Below are 11788 nucleotides of genomic sequence, written 5' to 3'. Positions count from 1 at the left end.
GGGTCTGCTTGTTTGTCCCAGCTGCCCATCTAGCTTAACCCAAAAATAAGCACACAGAAATTGTATTGATTAAAACACTGATTGGCCCATTAGCTCTAGCCTCTTATTGGCTAACTCTCACATCTGATTTAACCCATTTCTATTCATCTGTGTATCACCACGTGGCAGTGGCTTACCAGCATGTTTGTCTCTGGCAGCTACATGACATCTCTCTCTGACTCTGCTTTCTTCCTCCCAGAATTCAGTTATGTCTTCTTCACCTACTTGAGTTATGGCTTCTCAGGCCAAGGCAGTTTCTTTATCCATTAACCAACATCAGCAACACGTAGAAAGAAGGAACTCCTATACCATTCCACCTTTCCTGTTAAACAAAAAAAAAAAAGAAAGGCTTTTTATATGTAGTTAAATTACATATAACAAAACAGTAATCAAGCAAGAATTACAGTTACAATATTTATATCTACTTTATCTTTTATCATAACTAAGGAAAACTACAACTATAACTATCTATCTATTCTTCAACTCCATCAAAGACTCCAGGATATAATGTTACCTAAGTAATGCACTTCCTGTTTACAATTCTTTTAAAGAAAAACATTAACTTTATTTTATGACACACTATACTCTTTTTCTTCTCTCTCCCAAGCCTATGTACATTTATCCAAAACTGTGACCCATTAGAAGTCTTTTATGTCTGAATCTTTCCTATTGTGAATCTGTAATTCTTTACTGTCCAGGAGCACTTCTTAAAATGTTAAGTGCTTCTTAAAATCTTAAGTTGTGTCATTGCTTGTATAATACATCAGTGCCTGCTTGCCTCACCCGGTCCAGCACGGCAGAGCCTCTCGTGCCTCTGAACCATGCGAATCACCCCACTTCTAGGCACACAGCCAGTCCATGTTGCCATCAAGCAAGCTGCAGGAATCTTTTCACAAACCCAACTCAAAAGCTCTGTAGCCAGACCTCTTGCCTGAAAGAGTCAGAGGTCACGCTGGTAGCCTGGTCCAGAAAGCTGGCATTTGAAAACTGCCACTTTTTTTCTGCTTCAGCTGAGTCAGGAAAGTCTCTCTCAAAGGAGCTGCAGCAAGCCACAAGCAAATAGCAAAAAGCTGTGTCAAACTCTGTATTTTTTTCTTTTTTTTATATAGAGTTCCTTTTTAAGTTTTCTCAGATTTTACATGGATATAGTTGACCACGTTGGAGTGCCAATTGTTGTAAGAGAGAGGCTGCTTATTTGTTCCAGCTGCAAGGCTAGCTTAGCCCCCAAAATAACCACACAGAAATTGTATTAATTAAAACACTGATTGGCCCATTATCTCTACCCTCTTATTGGCTAACTCTCACATCTTGATTTAACCCATTTCTCTTAATCTGTATGTCACCATACGGCAGTGGTTTACTGGATAAAATTCAGCATGTCTGTCTCTGGCAACTCTGACTCTGCTTTCTTCCTCCCAGAATTCAGTTCTGTCTTCTCCTCTTACCTAAGTTCTGGCCTATTAGGCCAAAGCAGTTTCTTTATTCATTAACCAATACCAGTAACACATAGAAAGAAGGACCTCCTACACCATAGGCTAGTAAAGCACAAAAGCCAATTGTCTTTTCTTTAGACTAAAAATTATCCTAGACTGATGCTGAAAGTATGTTTAAAAAACTTGCATTATTTTGTAATTATTTCTTATAGGTGCTTCATGGTAAGATCAGCAGTCAATAAAGTTATTTTTTGTCCTTTACCAAAAAAAAAAGAAAAGAAAAAAGAAAGAAAAGAAATCATCCTAGACAAGAATAATTTATGTTACATTCCATTACCTTATAGTTTGCCCATTGCCTTAGTAATTAGAAAGATAATCAGAGGTTCATGGTTCCATAGAATCAGTTCATTACACCCCAGTGCACATTCCTGTGTAACCATCTTTAAGGCGATTAAATTAATATGCCCAAGAAAGAGCTAAAAAAATTATATCTTTCAAACACAGGACAGGAGCCAAAATAAAGTTTTCTCAACATTATTGTGTATGTGTTTTACTTTGCTTCTGCATTTGTCTTTTATTGAATTTCTAATTATTTCTCATTGACTTGCTCAGTCTACCTTATTTTTTACTTAATTAGAAATATTTCTATCATATGAATATCCTGATTGCTAGTTTCCCTTCCCCAACCTCTTTTAAATCCTTCCCACCTCCCCTCCTTTCCCCTCTTTAAAAAGCAAATTAACAGTAAAAAAAAAACCCAAAATTTGAAAATACAAGAAATATACATAAATAAGCAAAGCTTGTAAAAACACAAGATTAGAAACCATAACAAAATAAACAAGCAGAAAATCAGTAAAGAGGAAAAAGCAATACAATACAAAAATATAAAAATAACACTGAGCCAGGCGGTGGTGGCACACGCCTTTAATCCCAGCACTCGGGAGGCAGAGGAAGGCAGATCTCTGTGAGTTCGAGGCCAGCCTGGTCTACAAGAGCTGGTTCCAAAAGCTACGGAGAAACCCTGTCTCAAAAATCCTAAATAAATAACACTAAGTTCTCTTTGTGGTGGCCACTACTCTTGGACATGGAGCATAGCTTTAAGAAAATAAGTTTTTAAAATTGATTTTGTAGGTTTTTCTTCTCACTCATTTCCTCAAACTCTTAATGTGTTTTAGTAAAATTTTAAAAAAATATAAAATGACTGTTACAAGGATACTACAGCAAGATTCCATTGGAGAAAATTAACTTTTCCATTGCAAGTGTCAAATTCAGATAACATCTTGGTTAAATGTGGGAGTCCAGGACTTCCTGCCAAGGCATGCTACCACCAACAGTGATGTGAACACTTCCACATCAATCATTAATCAAGAAAATGCCTTAAATATTTGCCTGTAGACCAGTCTTATACAGAGGCATTTTCTCATTTAAGAGTCTGCTTTCCAAATATGTCTAGCGTTTTATTGAGTTGACAAAAAAAATCAACCAGCAAAAAGACTGACCCAGGAGGTAATATGCTCAAATTTTATTCTTTTATCACATCTCAGTCTTCTGTAGGTACTTCCTTTCAGTGAAATAGAAGCAGGGGTTTCAGGACAGAAATCTGATTAAGCAACTCCTTGTTGCTAGTGACTCTGGGTACAAACTCAGCAATAGTTATCCTCCAATAAGCTGGCTTATGTCTTCTGTCACATTTCCTTGATCCTGTTATTAATGATTTATTAATTCTTCACATTGCGTTTATTACTCTCTCTCTCTCTCTCTCTCTCTGTGTGTGTGTGTGTGTGTGTGTGTGTGTGTGTGTGAGAGAGAGAGAGAGAGAGAGAGAGAGAGAGAGAGAGAGAGAGAGAGATGCATGTTTACATTGGCATCATGTGGAAACCAATGAAAAACTTGTAGGAGTTTCTTCCCTCTGCCGTGTTCATTCTATGGATTTTAGGACCAGCTGCAAGTGCTCTTACCTACTGAGCTGTCTTACCAGCCCTGCTTTCATAGTTGATGTTGTTATTATTTGTGCGTCTCAGTTTCATTGAATCTAGTATGTCTTCTTACCCTATGGAATTGTTTTTAATCACCCAGTCTTTGATAATAAAGTGTATTACATTCATATTTAATCTTACATGTTATTAAATTAGTATTCTCATTAAAATGTAGTAAAGTTATATGGGGTTTATTTTAGTACTATGCTCCCTAGATAGATTGTTTTTTTTTAATTCTACATTTTTGTTTGAATATAGAATTTTTATTTGGTATCATCTTTTCCACACTTAGCATACTAGTGTTTCTCAGCTTAGTTAGATTAATATGTGATTGTTTGTTAAAATTTACTTACCCTGCTTGACCGTTAAATTCTCATTGATAGACCATGAGCTCTATAAATGGAGTCTTGTAATACAGTTCTGAAAAATGACTATTGACTCTATCTCCCACCACCATTATTGCCCTCTACATTTGAAGTGAGCAAACATGAGGAGTGTTTCAGATACTTTTCAACAAACATGATAGCATGCATGAAAATATTAAAGATGTTGTCATTTCACCCATTCTGTTTTTGAAAGAGGGTATTGGTAGGCAGGCTGGGGGTCCTTTGAATTTCTGAGTTCTGCTTTTGCCACCCCTCTTAATGTTTGGGGTACACAGATGACATGTACTCCATTTAGTCGGAGCTTGGAAATGTTTTATTCATTTTCTCTGCTTTCAAATGTTTCACATTTGGTTCTGAGAGTGACTTTACATGTGATGGAAAACAAGAAATCATTTTTTTTAATTAATGTTGTAGGTTTTTATCTCCTTTCCTCAAACTATCAATGTGTTTTTAGTAAGATTAAGAAAAATATGAAATGATTGTTATAACAACATATTAGAAGGCTTACAAAAGGAACAGAATTCCTTGGTGTGTGTTTAGTTCCTAATAAAAGTGACAGAGGACAGCCCTTCTAAATGGTTTGCTTGAGGTACTTCTCAAGTTTAGAACTCAAGTTTTAATGAATGATTGCAGCTCATAATATCCTCCAACTGAATTGATAGTTAAACTTCAAATAATCTAATTATGTTTAGGTCACTCAATGTTTAAATATTAATTGCTTTGCTTCCATGTGCTGTAGAAACCTCGCTGCAATGATTATTGCTGGAACTAGGCTGTCCCTGGGCAGGCTTTCTGTTTGTCTCAGCAACAAGAAATCAAGCCATGTCCTGCAATTTATTGGAAAGGTTCTAGCTAGGCTGAGAGGCAGACGATAGAGATGATGGTAGCAGTGTTTTTAATAATGATTAATTATTTATCTTAATGCTAACACAGGCTCCTGGATAGTATCAGCACACACTGAATCAGAGACAGAGTCCACTGTCTGGGGACTGGCTTTTGTGTAGGATATGTAATGTAGTTCAGGCATAAAAAAAGACTTGCCCCACTCTTAGAGGGGCTTGCCCTTCCAAATGGACACTAAGGTTTTTTCCAATAGACGGTTTATTCCATCTTCTTGACATAAATACATTCTTTAGAAATACTTCACTTGTCCTTAGAAACAGTAAAAGGAATACAAGTGAAAACTGAAATTCAAAAGGATCACCTACTAGAAAACTCATCTTCAATCATGGCCAAAAAGAATGAGTCACTAATAAAGCTATCCCTTTGTTCAGGAATGACCGCTGAATCTGCTTTTTCATGTTGCTGTGGTCCTTTTCTCTAAATTGGAGGGTGAAAAAAAACCTCTCGATCATCAAGAATGCTCAGATTTCTGACGGAAGACAGTCCTGTTCAATTTCCTACATAAGTCACACGTAACTTTGGAGCTCAACATAAATCAAAGCTTCTGATTTTTGTTATTGTGTTTAAAGAACATAATATTAAGAATATTTTCTTTAAAAAAAAAACTTACTTCAATTTCTTTCCCTCTGATCTGTTGTGGACATGGTTTGACCTCATCTCTGCTTGTCTTTTGGGAACTAAATTGATAAAATCTTGTTGAGCTGTCAGAGTGAACAACTGTACCATCAAATAGCCTCTCATGCTCCATTTGTCAAAGCCAAGCCAAGCCTGTGCAACAGCTCTAGCTCACAGCAGCTCTCGCTTTCTCGTTGCTTTCCTCCATTACCACCCTGCCGCGGCTGGAGGACACTCAGCCGGTGACTTCTCGCTAAGGCTTCACCTATTATAAACTTTCCGTATAGGTACTGAGATTGCATATACCTCCTAATCTCACTGCTGATGTATTCTTGCACTATAGTCTAAGGTCATGAAAATAAATGAATGAACAGTACAGTACATTCTTTCTTAAATGCATAAGATAGACAGATATGTTGCCACTAAGCAGTATCTCCAGGTCTTTCTTTTCTTTCCTTTCTTTTTTTTTTTTTTGACATTGTCATATCATTGCCTAGGCCGCCTTGAACCAGCTCTGAGGTTTCCTGTCTTAGCCTCCGAAGCATCTGGAATAGCAGTTGCGCTGCTGTCTTCATGGTCTAAGCAACACGTGAAGCACAGAAACCTCTGGTGTATTTCTGTCACTGTGGTAGATGGTTTATGTACAGCAGTATAAAAAGAAACATGTATGTATGAAATGCGGCAGACACTCCCAGTGACTGCCGGTTCATCAATTTGCATTCTCCCCTAATGTGTTTCTTTGATTAAAACAATAAATGTAGTTTCTTTTAAGAAAATAATGACTACCTTGCAACTCCATTGCAAAGTGAATCATGTAGCAAAATCCTTCTTAAGGCAAGGACAGAAAAGGTTATGGATAGTTAGCATTGCAAATTATGTACATGTTGTTCCATATTGTCAGAAGATGGAGAAGCTTCTTCCTTTCTAATCCATACATAATTATATAAGCAAACTCATTCATTTTAAAATGATACTTTGGCCTTTACCGTAGTTAAAATTACAATTGTTGAAGGGCAAAGAAAATGTTGGCTACCAACAGAGAATTTGACTAAGTGTTTCAAAAGACGTTTCACAGAATCTTATAACCTCATAAAATAAAAAAGATATTTGATTACAGCTTTATTTTTAATCATTGTAGCATGAGTATTTTTTTTATTTTTGTGCTAGTTCTATTTTTCATGATGCTGAGAATCAACCCCAAGCTTTCTGAATGCAATACAAATACTCCACACTGATCTGCACCCAAGACTACATAGCCACAACTTTTAAAAAGTAAATCACCGTAATTCACCCTGAAGAAAGTAATGTTTCAATGATCTAAAAATCTACTGTGATGTACTGGCACATACCTTTAGGATAAGTACTCAGGAAGCAGACACAGGTGTATACGTGAGCTCATTGCCACTCTAGTCTATATACCATGTTTCTGACCAGGCAAGGCTATGCAGTGAGACCCTGTCCCAAAATATAAAAATAAGATTTTAATTGTATGTTGTAATTTAGCAGGAACTAAAGAGAGGGGAAAATGGTCATTGGTTGGTTTAACTTCTTGCTTGCTTGCTTGTTTGTTTATAATAGGTCTCATGTTATAGCCTAAGCTGTCCTAGAATTTACCTAGCCTTAAACTCCTGGCAATCATGCCTCTGCCTCCTTGTCAGCAGGATTACAGGTGTTAGCTGCCAAGCTAGGCTTAAAAGAGACTTTTCCTCGAAGCCCAGTTACACTTTGTCAGTTTGTACATCATCAGTTTACTGGAGTAACTGTAGTAGCTGTCAGGACTGAATCTGGCGTCTTGCCCTTTAGGGACTGTTTGTTTAGTAATACCAGCTCATCCATACAGCACCCACTACTGTCTCCAAGTGTCCCCTCCGTCCGTTCCCTAGTCACTTTTTAGCTCCTGGGATGAACTGTTTGGTGAATATTCCTTTTTAATTTTGTTTGTTTTTCTGTTATTTTTTTTTTGCCACAAACTAACACTGTGTTCAGCTTCCATTGTTCAACACGACTGAAAAGTTTATCATTACAGAGCTGAGTAATTCTTTTTTACTGCTGAGGGTTATTCCTGTATTCACATTCTAGACGAAGGGGATGCAATGGACTCATCTCTTAACTTATTTATGTATATGTGTCTCTGGTTTGGAGGCTGTTAAAACTATGGATATTAGAAACAGTTCTCGGAAGTGTTTGATGTGGAGCTGTGTATTGCTGTCTCTGATATGAATGCCTCAGAGTTAGGTCAGCAGCAGTTACACAGTTGCAGTGACAAGAAGCTGCAAAGCTCTTGTCCAAGAAGATAAAACATTTACCTGCCTGTAATTGCGGAGACCCCAGTGGCTCTGGTGTTCACTGCTATGATGTAGCTCAATCTTTCTAACCTCAGTCATTCTCAGAGTGTGGAGGAATCTATGCCTTTACTCTGCATTTGATGCTATCACATACTGCTCTTTGGGTACCTTCTTTTACAATTTCCTTCCATCCTTCTTCTCATTTTCTTATTTTTAAATATTGGATTTTATGTGGTCTTTGGTTTCTAGACACATCTTCTTTATAAAAGTCACATATTGCACAAGAGCCATTCATTGTTACGTTAGTTATTCATTCCCTAGCCCTTTCTTCCATGATCAGAAACATTTAATTTTGTGAAGTATGGTTTATTACTGCTTTATTTGTATCAAAATTATTTCCCTATTGCTATTGTAAACTTAGTCGTTCCTACTTTATTCTAAAAGATTAAATTTTATCTTTTAAGTTTCGGTTTTTGAAAATTTTGTTCTGACTTTGCTATTTTTAATATGTAAATTAGGCAATAGAAAGACTAATTTTTTCCTTTGGAATTGCAGTGATTAAGAGTGCCTGTATTTAGTTCAGCAGCAGCAAAAGGCAAATTTACTTGCTCTTTGCTGAGCTGCCACCAGGGAGCTGGCCAGTTGAGCTGCTGGTATAGGTATCTATGTTGGGAGCCTTGCCTAAAGCTAAAGACAAAATTCCAAGTAGACATATTGTTGGAAGAAGAGATAGGGCCCTGAGATAACTCATGAACTGGAGTACCATCCTGTCCTTACCTGAAACAGGCACTGAGATGTTCATATGCTTATATCCTTTAAAACCAGTTCAGTTTCATCAAATGCTTTTCTTTGCCTATTGAAACGATCCTTTATTAAGTCCACCTATGTAATTTATTACATTTATTGACTTATAAATATTGGACCTTCCCTGCGTCTCTGAGATAACTTGATCGTGATAGATAATCTTTTTGATATATTTCACCACTATATTTCAGTGGTTCTCAATCTTCTTGACGCCATGACTTTTAATAAACTTCCTCATGCTGTAGAGACGCCAATCATAAAATTTCTCCATTGCTAATTCATAACTGTAATTTTCCTACTGGTATAAATCCCAATGTAAATATTTGATATATATCAGACCATGACCCATCGGTGGAGAATTATGGTGCATTTTGTTTGTAAGTATTTTATTGAGGTGTTTTTGAAATTAAGGTTCATCAATGACATTGGCCTGTGGGTTTCTCATTGGTCATTAATCCCTATTGCTGAAGAAACCACACCCTTGCACACAGGACTCCCAAGATTCAAACTGGATCTGACCTGAGAGCCTACTTCATGAGGTCTAACTTTCATAGTCCCAGAAGGTGTCGTGCAGTCTAACAAGGGAGCACACAATGGATATTTCTACCCAGCTGTGATGCCCATAAGGCACAAGAGTGACCACCAGAGTAAAATATCTCTAATGATGCATAGAGGAACTCATGTGTCGGGGGTTTCCAACAGCTGTCTAAATGGATAGAGCTAAAGCCTGCTCAACAAGAGGGAAATATGCCTCATAGTAGAGATTTAGCCAGCTGCCCAGGGCTAGTAAACTCATGGATCTTAGGGAACCTACAGCTGCCAAGTTACTGGGTCAGCATAAACCCTAACTGCATTTAAAAAATGTATCTTATATTCACAAGTCCCTATAGCTCTCAACCTTCTCTATGGAGAAAATAGGACAAAAATAAAGAGTTCAATGATTGTGGGGTGCCTATCCCCAATTGGTACATCCGCAGCCCAACATCTGCTCTGAGGCACATCACATCAGAGAAGGGAAGGAAGGAAGTCTGTAAAAGCTAGAAGAGAAGGAAGTCTGCTGTGAGATTGTTTCTCCCAGAAATGACAGAGGATACAGCCATAATACCTCAATACCTCAGATGTGCTTATATGGGATGGGAAAAATCTCAGGATGCCCCACCAGAGGCGAACTGCAGGCAACTCATGACTGCAGACAGAAGCAGAATTAGTCTTTTCCAGGAATGAGCAACTAGCCAGTCATACCTGAAGTCACAGATACACAAACAACACTAACTGAGCTGATCAGGTGTGTGTGTGTGTGTGTGTGTGTGTGTGTGTGTGTGTGTGCAAAACAACAATCATTAAAGAAAAAGATAAAGAAGGGATAAATGAAGCATACAGGAGGGGTTGAAGGAATTTGACATGGGAGGGAGTATGGAGGGAAGGAAAGAGAAAAGTGATATAATCATATTGTAATTAAAATTTAAAAATTGTTTGAACTAGAGCCCTTCATAATATAAATAGCCCTGGTCTCTGAAACCTGTATATAAAGAAACCTGATCTCAGAGAGGGAACATGACTTCCCAAAGTCAATCAATATGCTACTAACAAACCCCTAGTCCAACCAGAAGCCTCCTACCTTCAGCCAAACTAGCTACTACAACTCCTTTCTTCTTACCTACACATGGATATGATTTCTAAAACTTTTCATCTGACTGGTGAGTATGTATTATGTAATTTGATCCATATTACTATCCTGTGAAATAGCTAATGTAATTGTTCCCATTATTCATTCACAAATGAGCAAGTTATTGCCTCATGAGTCTTAAATTAAAAACCACAATTTAGTGATGTAAAACTTAGTAAAAAACACAAAAAACACTTAAACCCATGTTTTTCAAAATTTAGTTTTTTTTTCCATAGTAAGTAATATAATTCCATTTAAGTTTATGAATAAATAACACACACACACACACACACACACACACACACACACACACATATATATATATATATATATATATATATATATATATATATATATATATATATACTTGCCAATGATAGTGGAAAAATTTATTTTACCAACATCCATTACTATTATACACTGGAAAATACATTTTGCCAGCCTTTGTATATACAGGTACTTAACTACATCAGTGTTTCAGAATTTACTACATGTGGCATACTTTATATGGTATATGGGTGATATAAAATGGTATGACACATAACTGACCCTAGCCAATTTTTCCTTAAACAGCTCTAATTGTGGGAATTTTGTATAAAATGGTTAAATCTATCATAATTACAGTAAATGAGATGAAATAGCATTTACTTCCAAATGGCATAAGGCTCTGCAATCTAGATTCGTGGGAGATTTGTTCTTCCTTTCCTCTGTCTTCAAAATTTCTCATTATATGCTATAAAAACTAATATGCATGAGCTGAATTATTTCCTACAAGAACTTAAATCTAATTGAACACCATAGTTTTAATCTCTTCTCTGTGATAGCACCATATGGAAGTTTGTAAATAGTTCTGATTGTTTGACTAAATCATCCAATATCATTCGGTAGAGGAAAAGTCTACCAAAATTTTCAAAGCTTCTCAAGACAGGAAACCTGAGAGCGTGAAGTTAGAATATCTGCTCAGTGCTTTATGTGATGGTTAATCTCAATTGACAGCACCGTTAGACCCAGATCCACCTGCCATAAGGGCTTCTGGCCATGCCTGTGGAGGTCATCTTCATTGAGGTGAGAGGGTCCACTCTGGGTGACCCCATCTCCTTCTGGAAATTCCGGAAATAAACTGAGAAATAGAACTAAAATGTATGTACCCATTTGTCTCTCTCTGCGACCCTGCTGGGGGGTGTTGTTTGTAGCTCTTGCTATCGTTTTCCCACCATAATGAGCCAGCCTTGAATTGTAAGCTGAACTGAACGGTCCTTACAGCACCTTTTATCAGATTACTTTATTCTGACAACAGGAAAATAAACTAAGCCATACCTTAACGGCGTGACTCTTGATGAGAAACTTTTAGCCTCGATTTACTTTAGGGGCCATATTTTTACACTTCCTTATGTTTAATACACTTATTTTTTGAGTTTATAATATAATGCATCATTTTCCTCTTCCAAGCCCTCCCTCCAAACTCTCTCAGATACCCCTTTTAGCTCTCTTTCAAATTCATGGCCTCTTTTTCTACTAATCTAGTACATGAATGCAACCTGATCTATCCAATGCCAAATAATCATGCTTGAAAACATACTTCATGACCTTTTTAAAATCCCATTTTGTTTAATTATTTTCTCTTTCCTACCTGTTAAATTACTTGTTCTTTTCTTCTTGTAGTGGCAGCAGGTCCTTACAA

Source organism: Microtus pennsylvanicus, chromosome 19 (genome assembly GCF_037038515.1).
Source record: "Microtus pennsylvanicus isolate mMicPen1 chromosome 19, mMicPen1.hap1, whole genome shotgun sequence".
NCBI lineage: Eukaryota > Metazoa > Chordata > Mammalia > Rodentia > Cricetidae > Microtus > Microtus pennsylvanicus.
Note: the sequence above shows the minus strand (reverse complement) of the source record.